The sequence below is a fragment of the Vulpes vulpes genome, chromosome 1 (assembly GCF_048418805.1).
Source record: "Vulpes vulpes isolate BD-2025 chromosome 1, VulVul3, whole genome shotgun sequence".
Classification (NCBI taxonomy): Eukaryota; Metazoa; Chordata; class Mammalia; order Carnivora; family Canidae; genus Vulpes; species Vulpes vulpes.
The window spans coordinates 158,310,199-158,333,829 of NC_132780.1; positions in this window are offsets into that span (position 1 = coordinate 158,310,199).

The following is a 23,631-nucleotide window of genomic DNA, read 5'->3' on the forward strand; positions in this document are numbered from 1 at the left end:
TGAGTTTGGCTTTTTTAGATTCCACATGTAATTGATATCATGTAGTTTTTTTTTTCTCTGATTTCTCTCATTTAGCATCATGACTTCACAGTCCATCCATTTGTCACAAATGGCAGCATTTTCTTCATTTTTTTTGTGTGTGGCTGAATAATATCCCATTGTGTATATACATTGTATCATCTTTATCCATTCATCCTTTGAGGACATAGGAAGTTTTCCTATTTTGACTATTGTGAATAATGCAATAAACAAGGGAGTGCATACATCTCTTTGATATCTTGTTTTCATTTCCTTTGAATATATATCCAGAAATGAGTTTGTGGAATACTACGGAAATTCTATTTTTAATTTTATCAAGAACCTCCATACCATTTTCCATAGTGGCTACATCAATTTACATACCCAACAATAGTACACAAGGGTTACCTCCTCTCTGTATCCTCACAAATACTTGTTATCTCTTGTCTTTTTCTGTTAGTCACTCTAACACTTATCTAACAGATATCTCGTGATTTTGTTTGCATTTCCCTGATAAATAATGTTGTTCCTCTTTTCATGTTCCTGTTGACAATTTATATGTTTTCTTTGGAAAAATGTTTATTCAGTTCTTCTGCCCATTATTTAATTGGATTTTTCTCCTTGCTATTGATATATGAGTTTCTTCTATATTTGGGTTATTAACCTTTTATCAGATAGATGATTTGCAAATATTTTCCTGCATTGTGTAGATTTCTATTTCATTTTGTTGATTGTTTCATTTGCTGTACAGAGCTTTTTAGCTTGATGAAGTACCACTTATTTATTTTTGCCTTAAGTATTTGTGTTTTTAGTGCCACATGCAAAAATATTGTTGCCAAGACCAATGCTAAGGAGTTTTTGCCTATGTTTTCCTTCTAGGAATTATAGTTTCAGGTCTTATGTTTAAGAGCAATTCATTTTTTAAAAGAGATTTTCTTTATTTATTCATGAAAGAGAGAGATAGAGAGAGAGAGAGAGTGAGAGAGAGGCAGAGACACAGGGAGAGGGAGAAGCAGGCTCCATGCAGGGATCCTGATGTGGGACTCAATTCTGGGACTCCAGGATCAGGCCCTGGGCTGAAGGCAGGCGTTAAACTGCTGACCCACCCAGGGATTCCCCAGACCAATTCATTTTGAGTTAACTTTTGTGATTGATGTAATGTAAGGATCCAATTTTGTTCTTTTGCATGTGGTCAGAGCAATTCTTTAGTCTCCTGTCAAATATTGGCTATATATGTGGGTTTTGTTTCTGAGCTTTTGATTCTGTTCTATTGTCTGTGTGTCTATATTTATGCCAGTATACACTGTTTTGGTTATTACCACTTTGTGAATAGTTTTAAAACAGAAACTGTGATGCCCCCAACTTTGCTCTTCTTTTTCAGGATTGTTTTGGCTTTTGCGTTTTTTTTTTCTGTTCCTTACAAATTTGAGGATTATTTTGTTCTACTTCTGTAAAACATGCTGTAATTTTGATAAGGCTTATATTGAGTCTCTAGATTACTTTGGGTAGTATGGGTATTTAACAATATTCTATGAACACAAGATATTTTCTCGTTTTTTTTTTTTAGATTAATATAACTATTTGAGAGTGGGAAAGAGAGTGTATGAGTGCAGAGAAAGGTAGAGGGAGAGAGAGAAAGAAACTTTAGCAGAGTCCTTGCTGAGCTGAAGCCTGAGATGGGTCTTGATCTCATGACCTTGAGATCATGACTGAGCTGAAACCAAGAGTAGGACGCTTAGCTGACTCTGCCACGTAGCGGCTCATGAGATATTTTTTTTCTATTTATGTCTTCTTCATCTTTCTTTTCTCTTTTAAAGATTATTTAAAATATGCTAAATCATTGCATTTCCATATACGTTTTTATATCACCTTTATTTTTTCAAAAAATCTACTACTGTATTTACTGAGATTGCATTGAAATATAATATAAATACACCTGAGAAGAATGGAGATACCTTAACACCTTAACATTAGAGTCTTTCAAACCAAATATTACTGTTTATGTATTCTCCAATATCTCCAAGCATATGTTCTGATATATTTTTTAAGATTTTATTTATTTATTCATGAGAGATAGAAAGAGAGAGGCAGAGGGAGAAGCAGGCTCCATGCAGGGAGCCCGATGTGGGACTTGATCCCAGGACTCAGGATCACACCCTGGGTGGAAAGCAGGCGCCAAACCACTGAGCCACCTGGGAATCCCCATGTTCTGATATTTTTTAAAAGATTGTATTTATTTATTCATGAGAGACAGAAAGAGAGAGAGAGAGAGAGAGAGGCAGAGACACAGGCAGAGGGAGAAGCAGGCTCCATGCAGGGAGCCTGAGGTGGGACTTGATCCTGGTATTCTGGGATCATGCCCTGCTGAAGGCAGATGCTCAACCACTGAGCCCCCCAGGTGTCCCATACCTGTTCTGAAAGTAACGCAAAGGCCTTGAATGAAGTTTGTTACCTTATTCACAATAATTTGTTATGTTTTAAAAATTAATCCAAATGGTATTTGTATTCCACATTCCTGGTTATTTGTTTCTAGAATGTAGTAGTACAGGTGATTTTGTGTATTGACTTTGTTTCCTGCTACCTGGTCACAATACTTTATTAGCTTTAATAATTATTTGCAGATCTGAAATAATATTTCATGTACACAATCATAATGTCTCTGATAAAGACATCTAACTACTTCCTTTCTGATCATTACACCATGGCTCTCTTCTCCCCTGGGAAGGGATGTCATTTTCTGGAATACGGTTTATTTGGATATCTTTTTTTTTTTTAAGGTTTTTTAAAAAACAACCATGAAAAACTCTGATTTCGTAGTTTATTTGGTAGGTTCTCATTATATAGATGAGAACAATATTCTGTCTTGTAACTTTCTACTTCCTTGCCAGAGTCAAATTCCCACAAGTATTTTGCCATAGCTGGGAAATTAATTCTTTTAAGCACTGCAATTTAAGACTGACTGTGTCAAAAGTATATTTGTATAAGAAATAATGACAAAATACATCATGTTGTCTATTAATTACATTACCTCTTTAAATGTTTATCAACATTAAGGATCTGGTGATATTTTAAACCGTGAACTGGGATCCCTGGGTGGCGCAGCAGTTTAGCACCTGCCTTTAGCCCAGGGCTTGATCCTGGAGACCTGGGATCGAATCCCACGTCGAGCTCCTGGTGCATGGAGCCTGCTTCTCCCTCTGCCTGTGTCTCTGCCTCTCTCTCTGTGTGACTATCATAAATAAATAAAAAAAATTAAAAAATAAAGTTATAAACCATGAACTCACCTTAGAATTTATTACCATGTTTTTCAATAAGAAAGAAGTCAAAAGCAATAGCCAGAGACTTCTGGCATATATTCAGAACATAGTGGAAAAAGTGTCAATCCCACCTTCACAATGCTGAACATTCTATCTTTTTAGGGAAATGAAAATAATTTGAGTAACCACAATGAGATACTAATATATGCTTAATAAAAGGACTAAAACCAATATAAAAATGATCATACCAAGTATTTGTAAGGACACAGAGCAAGTAAAACTCTGCTACTTTGCTGTGGGAATGCAAAATTGTATGGCAACTTTGAAAAATCTTTTGTAGCTTCTTACAATATTAAATATACACTTACCACATTACCCAATTATCTCATTCTAGAGATTTACTTAAAAAAATAAACAAACTTAAGTTCACATGAAAACCTGTACTTAAATGTTTATAACAGCTTTATATATAATTAGCAAAATCTGGAAACAACACAGATGTCCTTCAACCACTCAATGGATAAACTATAATGCCTGTATACATTGGAATAGTTCTTAGCAATAAAAAGGAAAGGACTGCTGATACATGCAACAACATACATGTTTATAAGTGCAAGGAGCAAAACCCAAAAGAATACAGACTATGTGATTTTATTTGTTTGGCATTCTAGAATTGGCAAAATTATGGGACTAAAAGCAGATCAGTAGATGACAATGAAGGACATAGAGACAGTGGTTGATTAAAATGTGATGCACAGGAGAATTTTTAATGTGATGGAACTGTTTTATATTATGCCTATGGTGATGGATCATAATTGCATGCATTTGATGGATCACCATGCATTTGTCAAGCTTATAGAACTGTACATCCTAAGTTGAAAACATATAAAAATTTTATACGTAAACAAATTTTAGTGTATGTAAATTAATAATAATGTTAAATGACCAAAAAATAAAGCAGCAGAATAGGAGAAGATAAACTCTCCATTTACTTTTAGATTCAAACAGATGCATAAACATTACTAGCTAGTGATCACATGATGTTTTTTTTTTCTGGAGTTTCCTAATTTACCGGACACTTTATTGACCAAGGCATTCAACAATTTGTAATCATTTAACATGACAAAATTGAAAATTTCACTGTGATTGAGTTAAACTCAGGAGAAACCCCCTCTGCAAAGAAATTAGGTGGTCTAGGAAAATGCCTTGGGCATAATGACTTCATGATGATTGCTCTTATTCCTCAGCAGCATGTGATTTCCTGACACTTTTTATCTTATTGTGACTCCTCAGGGTACCTTGTGGGTTTAGTTATTTGAAATAAAACTATTGTATATTAATTCAAAGTCTAAATGGAAAGAGCTCTTTATTACAAAGATAAGCTAATGTTAAAAATAAAACACAGCCACATCCTTTCCCTTCCCTTCTGTGGCATCCTGGTGTGCTTAGTAAATGGACTCTCTAGTCCAACATCTTATATCAGAGAGAAGGACATTAGCTAAAGTGCCTTCTTTTCTTCAAGACAGTACTTTCAGTGAGGTCTTTTTCCAGTATTTGCTCTGGCAAATTTCAGTAATTTCTGCAAACCATTAGGTATCAGCAAATTGAGTACGAGCCTTTTGCAAACCGCCTTTGTGATGTTAAGTAAGTCACTAAATCTATTTGAGTATTTTTCCTATGTGCAGTGTTTAGTGAGTTAAAATATGCATTTCAAAATTTCATTCAGTAGTGTGTGATTCTATAAGTTGTTCTGTTTTCTACCTTTCCACTTTAAAATACACACACACAAACACACATATATGTACATGCACACACACCAAAAACACTTGCTGTCAAATCGAGGACAATTAGACCATATTTTATGAGTTTTTAAATAATTTTTACTCAAATATTTACCTAATATTTTTGAGCTTATAGAACTCAAAAACTTATAGAACCTATTGATGAAGAAAAGTACATATAATATTGGCAAACATACATTAGTTTAAAAAATAATTGGTGTTTTATTATTTGTGATAAAGGATACACCATTAATATAGCCTCATTTATCCTATTTAAAAAATATTTTGTAGCCATGAATTAGATTTCATCAAATAAGTAATTCTGAGAAATTCTAGCTGTATTAACAAATTGTAAAAATGTTTCTCAAACATTTTTATTTACATGGTTTTTGAATTATTCAAATCAATAATCACAGTAAAAGAAAATAATCACAGTTAAAGCAAAAGAAAATAAAAACTTTCAAAGTGAGGACAAAATGCTGGTAATTAGCCTGTGTATCCTTGATCTAAAGCAATCATAGACTTTTCATGTTTATGTGTTACTAGTTAAAACTTTCCTCTGTTAAAGAGAAGGAATACATCAAAGAAAAGGAAATCTGGAAATAGCACAGAAAACACAAACAATAATAAAATAAAAGCTACAGCTTTTTTGCAACGGGTTTGCCGCCAGAACACAGGTGTCGTGAAAACCACCGCTAAACCTAAACCAAAATGGGAAAGGAGAAGACTCACATTAACATCGTCGTCATTGGACACGTAGATTCGGGCAAGTCTACCACTACTGGCCATCTGATCTACAAATGTGGTGGGATCGACAAAAGAACTATCGAAAAATTTGAGAAGGAGGCTGCTGAGATGGGAAAAGGCTCCTTCAAGTATGCCTGGGTCTTGGATAAACTGAAAGCTGAATGTGAACGTGGTATCACCATTGATATCTCCCTGTGGAAATTCGAGACCAGCAAGTATTATGTGACCATCATTGATGCCCCAGGACACAGAGACTTTATCAAAAACATGATTACAGGCACATCTCAGGCTGACTGTGCTGTCCTGATTGTTGCTGCTGGTGTTGGTGAATTTGAAGCAGGGTCTCCAAGAATGGGCAAACCCGTGAGCATGCCCTTCTGGCTTACACACTGGGTGTAAAACAACTAATTGTTGGTGTTAACAAAATGGATTCCGGGATCCCTGGGTGGCACAGCGGTTTGGCGCCTGCCTTTGGCCCAGGGCACGATCCTGGAGACCCGGGATCGAATCCCATATCAGGCTCCCGGTGCATGGAGCCTGCTTCTCCCTCTGCCTGTGTCTCTGCCTCTCTCTCTCTCTGTGACTATCATAAATAAATATCCTCTTTAAAAAAATGGATTCCACTGAACCACCCTACAGCCAGAAGAGATACGAGGAAATTGTTAAGGAAGTCAGCACCTACATTAAGAAAATTGGCTACAACCCTGACACAGTAGCATTTGTGCCAATTTCTGGTTGGAATGGTGACAACATGCTCGAGCCAAGTGCTAACATGCCTTGGTTCAAGGGATGGAAAGTCACCCATAAAGATGGGAATGCCAGCGGAACCACACTGCTTGAAGCCCTGGATTGCATTCTGCCACCAACTCGTCCAACTGATAAGCCCTTGCGTCTGCCTCTCCAAGATGTCTACAAAATTGGTGGTATTGGTACTGTCCCAGTGGGCCGAGGGGAGACTGGTGTTCTTAAGCCTGGTATGGGGGTCACCTTTGCTCCGGTCAATGTTACAACTGAAGTAAAGTCTGTCGAAATGCACCATGAAGCTTTGAGTGAGGCTCTTCCTGGGGACAATGTGGGCTTCAATGTCAAGAACGTATCTGTCAAAGATGTTCATCGTGGCAATGTGGCTGGTGACAGCAAAAATGACCCACCAATGGAAGCAGCTGGCTTCACAGCTCAGGTGATTATCCTGAACCATCCAGGCCAAATCAGTGCTGGATATGCACCTGTGCTGGATTGTCACACAGCTCACATTGCTGGCAAGTTTGCTGAGCTGAAGGAAAAGATAGATCGTCGTTCTGGAAAGAAGCTGGAAGATGGTCCCAAGTTCTTGAAATCTGAGGATGCTGCCATTGTTGATATGGTTCCTGGCACACCTATGTGTGTTGACAGCTTCTCTGACTATCCTCCTCTTGGCTGTTTTGTTGTTCGTGACATGAGACAGACGGTTGCTGTGGGTGTCATCAAAGCAGTGGACAAGAAGGCAGCTGGAGCTGGCAAAGTCACCAAGTCTGCCCAGAAAGCTCAGGAAGCTAAAAGAATATTATCCCCAATACCTGCCACCCCAGTCTTAATCAGTGGTGGAAGAACGGTCTCAGAATTGTTTGTGCCAACTGGCCATTTAAGTTTAATAGTAAAAGACTGGTTAATGATAACAATGCATCGTAAAACCTTCAGAAGGAAAGGAGAATGTTTTGTGGACCATTTGTATTTTTTTGTGTGTGTGCATGTGTGGCAGTTTTAAGTTATTAGTTTTTAAAATCAGTACTTTTTAATGGAAACAACTTGACCAAAAATCTGTCATAGAATTTGAGACCCATTAAAACAAAAGTTTAATGAGAAAAAAATTTTTTTTAAAATTTTAGAAAAATAAAATAAATGCTACATTTACAGATACATAGTATAAATGATTTTCTTCCTTTATTTCCTTTGGAAAATCTGGTTCAAGAATTTTTCATCATGCCATTTGTTCCATCTTTATTTTTAGATTCAACAAGCTCAGGATTGAACTTTGGCATGTTTAAAAATGAAGAATCTATTGGATTATAATATACAGCCTCCTTTAATCTCTTTTGCAGCCTCATATTTCTTTTGCTTTACTGATTTAGGAATGAGAAATTTTTCAGTGAATATAATTTGTCTTAATTCAATTTCATCTAATTCATAAATATAATGATTTTTAAATTTTGATGCTACCCAGTCAATATATTTTCATAACATGGGACATGATGCATAAAAGGCAAAAGCTATAATACATATGATCACAACAAATGAAAGATGCTACATAAAAAGAGACCATAAGGAATTATGCTTTCTTTGAATTTTCCATGAAAAAGAAACCCATTACATATAATAGACATTATTAATTTTTTAACCTATGCACTTAATTTGTATTTCTCCAAATAGAGAGTGTATGTCTAATCCTCCCAGCACCAGTTTTCATTACAGAATCCACGATTTATAGCTACTGTGTTTATTTGTACCATGTTGCCAGCTGGAAAGGACTTATTTCGTCTGCAAAGAATAATGCTGACTACAAGGTTGTGCATGTTTCAGATTCTTTCAGTTCCTGGACAAAATATAAGAAATTATAATCAGGATACAGCATTTCTAGGGCCTAACTTATTATTTTGTGCTTCATCTTCAGGTAGTTTTCACAGGTTTTTTAGCACAGGCTACTCTTTATGTTTAAAAAAATTAGACTAACTTAGATGTCATTATGTAGAATACATATCCCTCATGACAACTTAACCTTTGAAAATCATTTTCTAATAACTAAAACAACAATCCCTTACAATGGTTAAGTCTTTCAGTTTTAGGTACACTTTAAGAAGCCTCTGTTTTCCTTCAGAGGTAGAACTAAAAAGCTAATGCTGATCTACTAATATTGAAAAAAAGTATTTGAATTAGTATCTTGTGTCCTTTTTTAAAAACTTCTTCAGTTCTTCAAAACATAAATTGTAATTCAAATGCATTACAATTTGATCAAATATGTTAATAGGTAATTGGCGCCTTGAAATGAAAGTGTTAAAACACTGAAATCCAAAGAAAGTGATTCCAGTAATTCCTGCAGTGCATTGGTAACTTAAGTCAGCCAATGTTACTTGTTACAAGCGTACAAAGTAATTTTTTTGTTTGTTTTTTCATTTGTTGTTAAAGAGGTATCTTTACATGATTTCCTGTGGCTCATTTGCTTGTATTTAAAAGTGTGTCTCTCTGAGTTGTGTTGTTTATTATTTTTTATATATTTTCAGTTCAATAATTTTTTTCTTAAAGACCATATGGCACATTTGCTATGGAACCTTTACCTTTTCTAAGATGGTATACAGCTGTATAAGTCTGCTCAGGTTGCCAAAGCAATATATCATATACTGGGTGACTAAAACAACAAAAGTTTATTTCTTATAGTTCTGAAGGCTGGATATCTGAGATCAAGGTGCCAGCATAATCAGGTTCTGTTGAGGATTCTCTTCCTTGTTTGCAGATGCACACCTTCTTGCTGTGTTATCTCATGGCAGGGAGAGAGAGAGAGAGAGAAATTGAGAGGAAAGCAAGCTGTCTGGTGTCTCTTCTTATAAGGGTGCTAATCCCTTTATTAGAGTCCCATCCTCATGACTTCTTCTACATCGAATTGCCTCCAAAGACCTTTCCTCCAAATACCACCATCATATTGTGAGTTAGGGTTTTAACGTATGAATTTTGAGGGGACACAAATTCAGTCCATAGCCATATCCTCAAGTTTCATGCTCTTGTTGTTCTTCCTGAGTTCTTGAAATTGTGTTTCATCATCTTCAAATAATGTTTCTTTTAATTTTTCTCTTGTCTTTATTTTATTTCATTTTAATTCCAATGTAGTTAACATACAGTGCTATGTTAGTTTGGATGTACAATATAATAATTCAATCCTTCCACATATTACTCAGTGCTTATCAAGATAAGTATACTCTTAATCCCCTTCATTGATTTTACTCATCCCCCCTCTTACCTCCCCTCTGGTAACTATCTGTTTGTTCTATATAGTGAGAGACTATTTTTTCGTTTGACCCTTTTTTCTTCCTTTGCTGATTTGTCTTGTTTTTTAAATTTCACATATGATATTTGTCTTTCTCTGACATTTCATTTAGCATTCTACTTTCTAACTCCATCCATGTTGCTGCAAATGGCAAGATTTCATTTTTTATGATTGAATAGTATTCTATTATATATATAAGTATGACATAACTTCTTTATCCACTCATTTATTAGTGGATACTTGGGCTGTTTCCATTTTTTGGGTGCTTTAAATAATGCTGCTATATACATAGGGGTGCATGTATCCCTTTGAATTAGTGATTTTGTAATCTTTGGGTAAATACCCAGTAGTGTGATTACTGGGTCATATGGCAGCTCTATTTTTAATTTTTTGAGGAATCTTCATACTGTGTTCCACAATGGCTGCACCAGTTTGCATTCCCACCAGTGCACAAGGGTTTATTTTCTCCTGTCTTGTATAAAGTATACCTGTGCTAATGTTACAGGTTCTTTTTGAATATACTGCTTCACCCACCTGGCCTTGCAGTGGGTGAAGCAATTGGTCTAGGCATAGGAATATAGATTGCCATTTAATATTCACTACCAATCACAAGACGTTCACTTATTGCACATCCAAATAATTATTATTCAGCATTGTCATTCCACCTACACAAGACCTTTAGCATTATTAGATTTAGCTTCAGTTGGAGTTTATGCACTGATTTTTTAAAATTTATTTTATTTTATTTTATATGTATCAGAACTAACACTGGATTAGTTTATTTAATATAGACACTATAGTGGCATATCCAATGGTGTATGAGGCTAAAAGTTGCACTGGCCTAGGTTGGCCTTATTAATCAGATGAGGTAAGAGTACTAGCAAGAGATTATGACTGAGATGCCTTTTGAAACCTTGGTAGTAATTTGATATATGAGAAGGAAAGAATGAGGTCTGCACTAGTTAGATTGAATTAGGTTTACATACACATATTTCACCCCTTGATAGTGATTTGAGGAGATAATTTTAAAAAGGTACATTACAGGTGAGTAACACTGACTTAGGTAGAACTGTAAATGAACTTGATCCAATAGACATTTTTCACCAGCATGCATATAATAAAATACCCAATGCATTTATTAAAAATACATACTTGCAGGGTACCTGGGTGACTCAGTTGATTCAACTGAGCATCTACTTTTAGCTCTGCATGAGGCTCTCTGTTCAGTGGGGAGTCTGTCTTTCCCTCCTCCTGCTTGTGTGCTCTCTTTCTCTCTGTCAAATATATAAACAAATTCTTTAAAGAAATATACATTTGCAGGATATTATGATTCAGTATGGAATCAATATTGGAAAATACTGTAGTAGACAAGAAAAAGCCTTTTTAGTTTTCTGTGTAGAACAATGGCATAGTAAGTTGTAAAATGTCTGGTCTACAAGAGTTATGATTCTCCCAGTTGCTACACAGTAGGTGATCAGTACATAACATTTCTAGAAATGAAACTGCATAAATTATTTGTTAAAAGATTAATCTAGAAGTTACATAAAATATGAATTGGAATGGGGAAATGACACAACTGTAGTGGACAGCCTGATATACTGGAATTATATGAGTGGATATTAATAAAAAAGAAAAACAGTCTTAGAAAAAAATGAATCTATGTCACTATTCCCAAAGATTTCTGGCAATCTTCAGGTTTTGTATTACATATTGTACTGGATATTGCTTTGAAAGGTCAACTATGTATTTTTGGTATTTTCCCCAAGACACAATAGAAACAAAATGGAGAAAGTCTTCAAACAATAAACATTATGTTTGCAGACTGTTGAAATATCATTGTTTGAATGGCATGTTGAGGTGTTAGACTGGACATATGGCTTATTGTCACTTTATTATATATAAATGAATTACCTTTGCCTCTGCTATTACCACTTTGTGGAGCAACCTTCATCTGCCTCTATTTCTACCAGATGAAACCCTATCTATTCTTCAAGCATAAATTTCAATTTTGTACCATCAGTTTAATTGTATTTTTCTTCGTAGACCTAAAGCTGATCTCCACTTAATGAGCACAGTACTTCTTTCTTTTTAAATTTCTACATTGTGATGTGTAGCATTATAATTGTGTATATTGGAGTCTTCTATATTGTAGTCAAAATTGCTTTTTATCTTTCTATCTGCCATGATCTTTAACACTTTACACGCAATGGTCCTTAATTAGTATTTGTTCAATAAATGAATGAATTTTTTTAAAAAGTATGGCATTCTAGTAATTCCTTAATTCTCTTCCATAATTAAAAGAACTGAGGCAGAAACTTCAGTGTTATAGATTGTTAATTTAATGCTGAGATTAGTCAAGAGGTTTTTTTAATGTTTCATTTCATCTCTTTTACTTTTCAGTTTTTGTTTTTAATCATTTTATGTTAACTAAAAGCATGTTAACTTAAGAAATGGTTTTATCGCCCAATATAAAACTTATCCTAGGCCACATATACATAGAGATTCAAGAAGCATTTTTCAAAGCAAATGCAGTATGGCATCCTAAGATTCAGTGACAATTTTGAATGGAGGCTCCAAAGCAGTGCTAGTTTTATATAATTGGTAGCATATGTGGTAGCAATTACTAATTAGATAATTGGAGGCATATGGCAGCAATTACTGTCAATCAAATTATGCAATATCCCAGTAGGTATAGTAATACCTTCAGTGCAGCAATGTCTGATATATATGTTCTCAATTTGATCAAGGAATTAATGAGAGCATTCAATGCTATAGTTTGAGTCAGTACCAATGAACAATGCTTAGAAGCAATCTATAACTTTAATTGAGGTCGTGGCTACAGTATGTGACAGCAGCTATGAATTGGCCCATCCAATTTGCTGTGGCTCATTAAGATATCCACTGCTCAAGAATTGTGTAGACAGGTCACAACAAATCATACCAAGTGAATTGTTCAGTGAGATACAATTCTATTGTACAGACATGGCCTCAGGCCAGGTTTATGTATCACAAGAAAAATGCCCATGATATAGTATATACAGTATATCCAAGTCTTAGCTGGATTGTCAGATGCATCATGTTCTCTGGCAGCAATAGCTCATTAAGATCTATATCCAGAGAATAATGGAGCCCATACTTATAATATGTCATGGTTTCTATGGAAGCCCGTAGATACACCACTATTAATCTGTTAAAAGAAGGAAACCTAGTTTTAGGTGGGAAGGCAGAGCACTCTGCTTGCCTAAAAAAATTGCTTTCATAGACCATGTGGATATGTAAGCTTCATTGCTGACCCTTCTTGATCAAATTTTGCCCTGAACAATGCATACTCAATATGCTCAGAATATTCCAAGTTCAGATGAAGAGATGAATCTTTAAATGTATTATGAAGGTATTAAACCTCAGATCAGAGTACTTAGTTGCTCTTCTATTTCAGACAGCTGTAGACAATCTATTAATAGTCTCCATGTTTCCAGAATTAGAACTTGCTTGCCTATTTTGATCTCTTTCTTCACTTTTCCCTTTGCCTTTTGAAAACCTACATCAACAATTTTGTGACATATTTGTGCTCACATGTGCATCTATAGTTACACAAACACTACATACTTTATCATAACATGGGCCTACTGTCTGTGTTGGCAACCCAGGAAAATCGAAACTTTAATGGGAGCTAATAAGAAATAGTCTTCCTTTGTATCAAGATGTTGTCTTTTCCTCTGAACGTCACATATGACAGTGATAGACAACTGTGGTTTTAATGTTATATTAATATAATAACTAATGTCATGTACATGCTCACATAAAGACACTGATAAATATTGTATTATACATCAGCAAAAATAAAATAAATAACCCTTCAATATACCTGACATTTAAAGCTGTAAATCTGCTTAGGCTATTACCATATTTCCCTTATACCTATCAACATCTTCACACACACTTTTAGTTTCAACAAATCCATTCAGCAGATATTTATTGTTTAATGGGTTCCGGCAGTGTTGTAGGTCCTGTGTGCATAAGATGAACACAACAGAAATAAAATTTTTGCCCTTATAGAGATGTAGTTAAGTGCAGAAATCAGAATAAACAGCAAATATTGCACTTATATTTTTAATAATAATAATAATAAATTATATAAGTGCTAAGTAGGAGAAAGAAGCAATGAGAAGAGGCTGTGGGAAGTAGGATGAGGAACATAGTGAGCAGTGACTTAAAGGAGATGCAGTAGAAGGCCATATGTAAAGCTGGAAGAATTCCCCAGGTAGAAAGTCCAGAAGGTATTGACAACTTGGGACTGGAGAGTGCCTGGCATATTCCAGACAAGTCAGGAAGCCACTGTGGCTGAAGGGGAATGCAGGAGGGCAGAGAAGTAAGAGATAAGGAAATTATGGAGGTAACTTTCTCTGGGTCTTCAAAGTCATTTTAAGGACTTTTGCTTTTACTGTGAGTGACACAGGAAGCAACTGGAGACTCCTGAGAAGAGCTGTGTTCCAAATATACTTTAAGAGAATCACTGTTGCTGTCATTCACAACAGACTAAAAGGGAAGAATTGGATCACGAGATCAGTTAGAATGATACTGCCAACATCCAGGTAAGATGGAAATTATGAGAAGTTACTGAATTCTGGATCCTTTTACAATGTAAAGCTAATAGAATATGATACTTAACTGAATGTAAGTGAGAGAGAAAGAGGCTTCAAGTTTTTAATTTATAAAACTGAAAGCATGGACTTTCCATGAATGAAATGAGAAAGACTGTAGTAGAAGCAGGGTTTGGATTGTTTATATTTTCTTTGGTTTGACTGTTTGTTAGTATGTTTGCTCTCTGGCAAAGGATGGAATATTAAATTTGGAAATGTTAAATTTAAGCTATTATATGTGGTCAACCTCCACTGAGAGATGTAAAGTAGACAGTTTGACATTGTGGGAGAGGATTAACAGACCTTTTCCCCTGGGCATGTGAATATAAGTTTTGTTCAACTCTCTACTTTTGTTTTCCTGGAAATCTGAAGTGAATAATATGCTAATGGTGTTACTAATGATAAAGTGTTAACACACTGACAGACAGTAGGTGGAACTGAAAATTGAAACCAAAACTAAATAATTTCAAAACAGACTGCAATATGGTACACAAAATGGAGAAATATACCAAACTAAAAACATGATGATAATCAAAACTCTATTCTAAAATTCTTTTAACACTAGCTCCTTCAGAACCTGGTGTTCCAAGATAAGACTATGAACAAATTGAGTTAACAATCACTCTCTGTGAACCATTTATTGTAAACTCAAGACTACTGACTAGTACACAACCATCTAGTTTACAAAGACTGACAAATCCCACTAACATCATTCTATGACTAATTCCAGAGCTCAAAATCCTAAAAGTACCAATCTTTAACTCCCTCTTTTTGAGACATCTCCTCAAGTGTGCCCTTTGTTGCAATGAACGCAATAAATGTAATTTGTTTTTCAACTATAGGTGCGTCAGTCAGTGGGCTTTGGAAAATAAACTTTAACAAAACAATGTTGCTTATAGCAAAATAATCATGATTAGTAAACTGTGTCGGGATTGAGAGAACTATTACTTTATTTTTTAAAGATTTTATTTATTTTTACTTATTATTTATTTTTATTTTTTTATTTATTTTATTTATTTATTTTATTTTTTATTTATTTTATTTATTCATGAGAGACACACACAGAGAGAGAGAGAGAGAAGGGGGAGAGAGAGAGAGAGAAAGAAAGGCTGAGACACAGGCAGAGGAAGAAGCCTGTGGAACTCGATTCCGGGGCTCCAGGATCACAACCTGGGCCAAAGGCAGGTGCTAAACCACTGAGCTCCTCAAGAAAACTACTATTTTAAAGGAAGAGATAGCTTTGCCCTTCCTTAAATGCAATGAGTGTGGTTACTGGGCACACCCCTTATGGAGACTCTGGAAGAGTCTGTTGAATTGTTACAAAAATATAGCCCCATGATACATGAGGTTTTAAACACTAAATGGATCATGCATCCTCCTGAAAAGGATTGTCTCCTTGCAATGAGCTGTGTGATCAGCTGCAAGGAACGCTCCTCAGACTTCAGGAGTTCCCAGAAAAACCCCTTCCCATGGCAAGCTGTGGTAGCTGCCATGTATCCTTCTGAGAGGACTGATGCCAACTGAGGACTAAGATGGTTTTGTAAGTTTGAAAGTTTAGCTGAAATTAGGCAGAGTCCCTTGTGGTCACTGCAATGAGGCAGCTTGGAATTCACAGAGAAGTTCTTTGTTGCAGATAAAAATGGGGATCCCATCAGTGTGTAGGTGATATTGATGTAGGAACAAGTTAAGAGCAGATGGGGCCAGGCAGGGAAAGACAAGGGAAGGCCCCAGAGTCCGGCTCCTACCCATCCCAAGAAAACAAAGATAAGACAGTAACAGAAAAAATAAACCTGGCTCCCTAGCTACAAAATGTTAGGGAGTATCCCCCTTTAATGGCTACTAAATAATCAGAAGAACTCACCAGACCACAAAGAAATATGTCATTAGACTGTTATCAATAGTCCCTGCTCAAATCAAGTCAGCACAAGAATCTCAAGGCCAGACTAGGCTGACAGAAATCCCAGATGTAGAGAAATGTTATGGAGGAGATATTAACCAGAGAGAAGGGAATACCTTGTTTGGGCTTGTGATATTTACAAAAACATCTTGTTTGTTATTATGATAGTTATAAGGCCACCATGTTTGTTCTAAATATCCATCAATAAAGTTATTGACAAGAACTTTACCAATTTCCCTTTTATAGTTTGCTATAAAAGACAGACCATAAAAACCCTCAGTGGCAACCCTGTCAAGACCCCTTTCACTTCTGAGAGCTTTCTCTGTATCTCTGCTTAATAAACTTCTATCACTTTGCTCTCTCTTTGTTGTCTATGAGATTCTTTCTTTGACTCCATGAGGCAAGAACAAAGCTCTCCCACATCAATATTGAAAACCAGGAAAAGAGATAAGATTTTAAAATAGAGAATGCAGAGAAGCCTGGGTGGCTTAGCAGTTTAGCGGCACCTCCAGTCCAGGGTGTGATCTTGGAGTTCCGGGATCAAGTCCCATGTCAGGCTTCCTGCATGGAGCCTGTTTCTCCCTCTGCCTGTATCTCTGCCTCTCTCTCTGTCTCTCAGGAATAAATTAGTAAAATCTTTAAAAATAATAATAATAAAATAGAGAATGCAAATAAAGAAGAAAAGACATCCAAAGAGTGAGGCCTAAGGCATTCTAAATTTAAAAAGTTGAGGAGATAAAGAGAACCAAGAAAAGATATTGAGAAGAAATTGTCCGTGGTGAGGTGCAGTAATTCTCCATACTAGAGGCCAAGTGAAGTGCTGTAGGGAGAGGGTAATTAATTTGATTAGATGCTTCTGTTAGATCAAGGAGGATGAGGAATGGAAACTGAATATTGGATTTAGCAACATAGGGATATTTGCTGACCTTAACAGCAGAACTTTCAGTGCATTCATAAGAGCTAACACATGATTAGAGAGGGTTCAAGAGGTAGGAGGAATGAAAACTGAAATAGCAGATAACACTTTTTGTAAAGAGAAAAGAAATAGGATTATTGTTGGAGAATGAAGTAAGCACAAGACAGACTTGCTTTCTTATTTTGGCTTTTGTTTGTTTGTTGTTGTTTTTTTTTCTTCTTTTTATAATATATTTATTCCCCAGAAGCTTGTAATACAGCCTCATGTGTATTTGCTGGATGGTCCACTAGAGAGGAAAAATGACAGTGATGCGTGGGGGAGTGGGGGGAGGGATCAAAGGCTTTGAGTAGATGAAAAGATAGGCACAGAATGAAGGGTTGGCCTTAGATAAAGGCACAATGTATTTATCTGTAAGTCAAGTCTGCTCAGAAGCTTAAGAGAAAGCTGAAATACCTCTCTCCTTTCAAATTCAACACAATGAGTTTCTGTTTATTTGTTCATTAATCAAGTATTTTATTCAGCACTTTCTAGGCTTTAGATATTCTTCTAACTGCTGGGGACATAGCAGTGAACACAACAGATTAAAAACAGCCCTTATGTTCATGATGTTCACCTTTTAAGGAACCTTTTGAATTTGAAAAACAAATTGAAGAATAAAACTTGTTACAGTTTTTGTCCAATATCTTTTTTTAAAAAAATCACTTCAGCATCACTTTAGTTGTCTTTGTTGAAATTTCAGTGTAACTATTTGCTGGGGAAAGAAGCATGAAAGAAACAGCTTGGGTAATGTTTCTTTTAAAAGAACTCCTTATTCAGCTGACAGAAATGATTGTGTCTGGTAATCACTGTTTGCAAAGAACTGATGAGATTGTGTCAGCAGAGGTTTGAGAAGGAACACTGAATACTTCCAGATCTAGTCCATAAGTTCTTTCCTGAGAATGGCCAGACAAAATCAATATAAAGCCTCCATAGGTTTCCTTTCACGTCCCATGGACAAATAACTAACTTGGCAAAAGCTGCAATCAGTTACATCTTTTCAACATCAGAATCTATTTCAGTGACTAGATATGGTTTGTAACTAATGTTTTGTATAAAAGACAATTCACCATCTGTTACTTTAAATGTGGTCAGGAGAATAGTTTACCACTCAAGGTAATAACCAAAATTGTCCCCACAAATATATTGTTCATTATTTGTGAATGACTTATATTTATAATTACCTGAAGGACCGAGATAAGAATTTAATTCAAAGGAAAATAGGAAAAACCTATTTGTTGAGGCTTATTTATATATGGGAAAAAAACAACAAACAAAAAGATCTTCCTACCCACTAAAGTAGGATGTTTCTTCTCTGAACCTTCATTCTGGCCTACTTTTTTTTTTCTTTTCTTTTTTTTTTTTTCACTACACAAATTCTTATCTTGATTTTTATCAACTCTTATTGAATTTCTTGGACTTTCTATGCATCAATTCATTTCCCTTGTGATTCTGTAGATTCTATACCCTATCTGATAGACTCAGTTGAAAAGCTATCAATTTAGAATATCTTAGAAGTGGGAGTTCAATCATCCTTATTTTTTTAAGATTTATTTACTTATTTTAGTGGGGGCAAGGCAGAGGGAGAAGTAGAGAGAATCTTAAGCAGACTCCTGAGCCCTACATGGGGCTCCATCTCACAAGCCTGAGATCATGGCCTGAGCTGAAACCAAGAGTCTGACACCTAACTCACTGAGCCACCCAGGTACCCCATGGGCGTCTTCATTTTAAAACAGCATCCAGATGAGATGTACCCACACTGAAACTTAAAAACCAGGACTCTAGATTCTCTAATTGGCCCTACATCCGAGGGATGTTTTGGCCAAGAAATAATGCTAGCATCTCCTTTGACTGATTCTTCCCTTCATTTGAAGACTCTGGTTGATTATGAAATGTTGATATTGCTGGTAGTCTTGTATGTTTTGTTTTAGTACCTATAGCTCTGGTTCTCAGCTAGAGTAGGTTAATATTTTTGCCACCCATGGCAAATTTGACAATATCTAGAGTCACTTTCAGTTGTCATTCAGGGGACTGGGGGGTTGCTACTGTGTCTAGTGGATGGGAATCAGGAATACTACATAATATAGGCACCCACAAAATAAAAATCATCTGGATAAATATGTTAATATGATGGGAGTTGAAAAAGCCTGCCCTAAAGCAACTGCCTAGAACTGTTGACAATTATAACATGCTTCCTTGTCCACACTGCCCATAGCTCAAGGGCATTTATTTTTCCTTGTGAAATAGTCAGGATAATCTACTTGTAACCATGGAAATTCTACAAGGAAAGGGGCAGACATTTACAGTGTTTAGATCTCCCCCACTCCACCACACTCAGCTTAACATACAAGACAATTAGAGTTGCAGGCAGAGAGGGGCATGAAACAGTGTACTAAAGTTAACATCATAAAATCTGAAAATTTGAATGCCAAAATGAGAGATGTCACAATGACATAAACTAGCTATTCTTTTTTTATACCCTGGATATCAAAGACATAATTAAAGGTAGACTCTTACTATAAGAGTTTACAAAAAAAAATGTAATGACAATGAATAAGTGAAGCTGATTGTTTTTTCAGTTTTGTTTTTCTTCTTTTGACCATATAATTAAAGCAAGAATTCCTTGTTAATTTGTATGAAATTCCATTTGTTATATAACAGTATATTAGTGTTTAGTGCCTCTGTTCCATCTGGGATTTACAGCTAAACAAAGTAGAAACACCACAAAGTAAAGAACAGTAAAAAGGCACAGTGTTTTAGGTCATCAAAATTCACTAGCACAATCTTAGAAATCAATAATAAATTGACATTCCAGAAGGCATACTCAGGAGGGCAATTCCAGAGCTATAGAAAAACTTATCCTCATGACACAGAATTGTCTCCTGTAAAAGTAAAACAAAAAATAAAAGCAAAAACAAAAACATGGTAGAAATTGAGTAAACACAAGAGAGACAAAGTTCTTGCTCTGATTATGGAATGCTGCATTTGGATTTAGACATCCCTTATATTAAGAAAATCATTTCACAAACAAACAAACAAACACCTTAGATACTAGATGTCTTTTCAAAAGATTATCCTTTTCAAACATATAGTTTTATGATTCCAGTATGAAAGATTGTCCCAAAGAATAATTTGCCAAAAGAAAACAAATCTCAGAAAACTACAGAGTAAAAGTTTATCACACCCAAATTTATATCATGCTAATTTTTATTTTTTTCATTAATATGACAATTATCACATGAATGTCTGTCATGTACTAGTTTCTGCTAAGGATACTGAAGTGAACAATAAAATCACATTTCCTCATGGAATTCAAATTTCATTGACAGAAAAAATATTTAAAGTAAGCAAAGAAACATGCACTTTTTGTTAAAAAGTAAGTTAAAATAGATGAGCAGGTTGGTTATGGTTATAATATATATATTATACCTATATATATGTATATTATACATATGTATATGTACATATAGGTATTATATATGAAGGTTTCTCTGGGGAAGTAATATTTGATACTGTGCTTTATTTTCCATACATTTACACAAATATAATAAAAAATTTCTTTGTTGAAAAATAAGATTTCTAACATCTACTATTCTATCATGTTAATGTTGAACTTATTAACAATGTCATATTTTTAGTATATAGTTTTATATAAAATAATTAATAGGTCAAATCGAATGGTTTTAAAGTTTAACACAAATTTTGAATTTATCTTTGGAAGAATTTTACCTTTTTTTTTTTTTTTAAAGATTTTATTTATTTATTCATGAGAGACACACAGAGAGGGAGGCAGAGACATAGGCAGAGGGAGAAGCAGGCTCCATGCTGGGAGCCTGATGTGGGATTCAATCCTTGGACTCCAAGATCATGCCCTGGGCCTAAGGCAGGTACTAAACTGCTGAACCACCCAAGTGTCCCAAATTTTACCATTTTTAATCCCATGAAAATGTGTAAGACCAATTTTCACAAAATTCTAACCAACATGTTCATTTTCCTTAAAAAATATCTATCTTAATTTCAATAGTTAAAATAATTTCATAGTATTTTTGAATTTACAATTTTTTAATTTATTAGTGGTCATGACTATTACGCATGTTTATTGAGCATTTTTATTTTTATACATGTAAATAAACTTTCTGTCAACTGCTGAACAGTTCTAGATGAATTCTTAAAATTATGTAGCAAGAATATTAAAAGGTTGGTAGTTGCTTATACTGTAACAATTCCTTATAAGTAGTTTTATGTACAGAGTATTATACTTAATTTTCAGTCATTTGAACTATCCTCTTTTATCTTGGGGTACTTTCACACTTGAAAGAACACCTTGACATTATTTACCAATGATAAACAATCAACATTTCAAACTCAAATCAGAATTTTGGAAAACTATCTGAAATGATAAGCCAGACAGTACTCCAGCACTTCAAAAACTTTCTGTTAAGATGGATGGTAGAATTTGGGCACCTGGGTGGCTTAGTGGTTAAGCATCTGCCTTCAGGTCAGGTCATGATCCAGGGATTCTGGGATCAAGCCTAGCATCAGGAACCCTGCTTGGTGGGGAGCCTGCTTCTCACTCTCCCTCTGCCACTTCCCTGCTTGTGTGCACTCTTTCACTCTCTGTCAAATAAATAAATAAATAAATAAATAAATAAATAAATAAATCTTTAAAAACAAAGATGGGTGGTGGTATTAATGAGTGTGAGTTTTTGATATTGATAAAGGATGCCTCAATATTTGGAAGATTTCATTGGCTAACTCACCAAATCAGATTTCCTAGGAGATCAGTAGATGGCCTTATAGAAGCATGCATGAATAAAGAACCTACTTAAAGTTGCAAGAAGGATTTCTTCTAAAAAGGATTTTATTGTAGCAGACTATGACAAATCATTGATAGGTATCATATTCCATATTATGAAGCTACTACTTGTTGAATTTTGGCATAGTATTAAAGGAAAATATTCAAAATTATATAAAAATGTCATGAAAATATCCTTCCTTTCTCCAACCACTTATTTGTGAGACCAGATATTTTATATATTTCAATTAAAGCAAAATATAGCAGCAGGTTGAATCAGAAGCTGATACAAGAATCCAACTATCAGCACTCCTGGGGTGGCTTAGTGGTTGAGCATCTGCCTTTGGCTCAGGGCATGATAATGAGATCTTGGGATCTAGTCCCACATTAGGCTCCCTGGAGGGAGTCTGCTTCTTCCTCTGCCTCTCTCTGTGTCTCTCATGAATAAATAAATAAAATGTTTAAAAAAAAGAATCCAACTATCATGTATTAAGTCAGGCATTTAAAATATTTGCAAAACCATGGGGCACCCGGGTGGTTCAGTCAGTTAAGTGTCTGCGTTCAGCTCAAGTCATGATCCTGGGATTGAGTCCCACATCAGGCTTCTAGTTCAGTGGGGAGTTTGCTTCTCGCTCTACTCCTCCCCCTCTTCATGCTCTCTCTCTCTCTCTGTTTCTCTCTCTCTCTCAATCTCCCTCTCTCAAATAAATAAATAAAATCTTTAAAAAATAAAATATTTTCAAAGCCATAAAACAATACCAATCATATCATTAAATACATTTGGAAATTATATTTTTCATAAACATGTTATTTATGTTAGCATGTAATGGGTTTATTAGCAGTTTTAATTACATAAGAAAATTTTTTTAATTCTCAATTTTAATTTCTAACACAGTGAATATATCTGTATCTATCTATGTCTATAGTTGCATTATGTAAATAAGTCCTAAATTAAAAAGTTTGAGAATTGCTGTATTAAAGGTATTGGTGGTGAATAGTAAATATGCAAAGCAGTATTTCTGGCAAGTCCTAATGAGAGAATCACAGCAAAAGTCCTAAGTTTCTACATTAGAGAACTACACAAGTTTCATAAAAGAGTTCCGGGCCAGCTACAGAACCTAGTACAATGGAACATTTGACCATGGGATATCTATCATATAATCATAAAGCACTCCTGATCATCCTGAGCTAGGATTAAGCAGATATGCCAATTTAGAAGATTGAATATGCCCTTAGAACTTAATTTGATGTTGAAAAGTATATCTGAGATCAGGCATAAGAAAGATCGAAGGGCACATGTAAGTTGCATGAATAGGGCTCTACCACATTATCCTCCACTTTTGCAGAAATGCCTCTCCTTTAGTTTCCACTATGACCACATAGAAGGGTAATTTTGACCAAATGGCAGAGGAAATAAAGGTTAAGCTTAATTCTCAGGTGAGTAGCATAAGTAAGCACATAAAGGCTAAAAATTGCCTGATTTTACCGTAGTTGTACTGTAGGGTAGCTTTGCAGTATAAGGAAATCCTTCT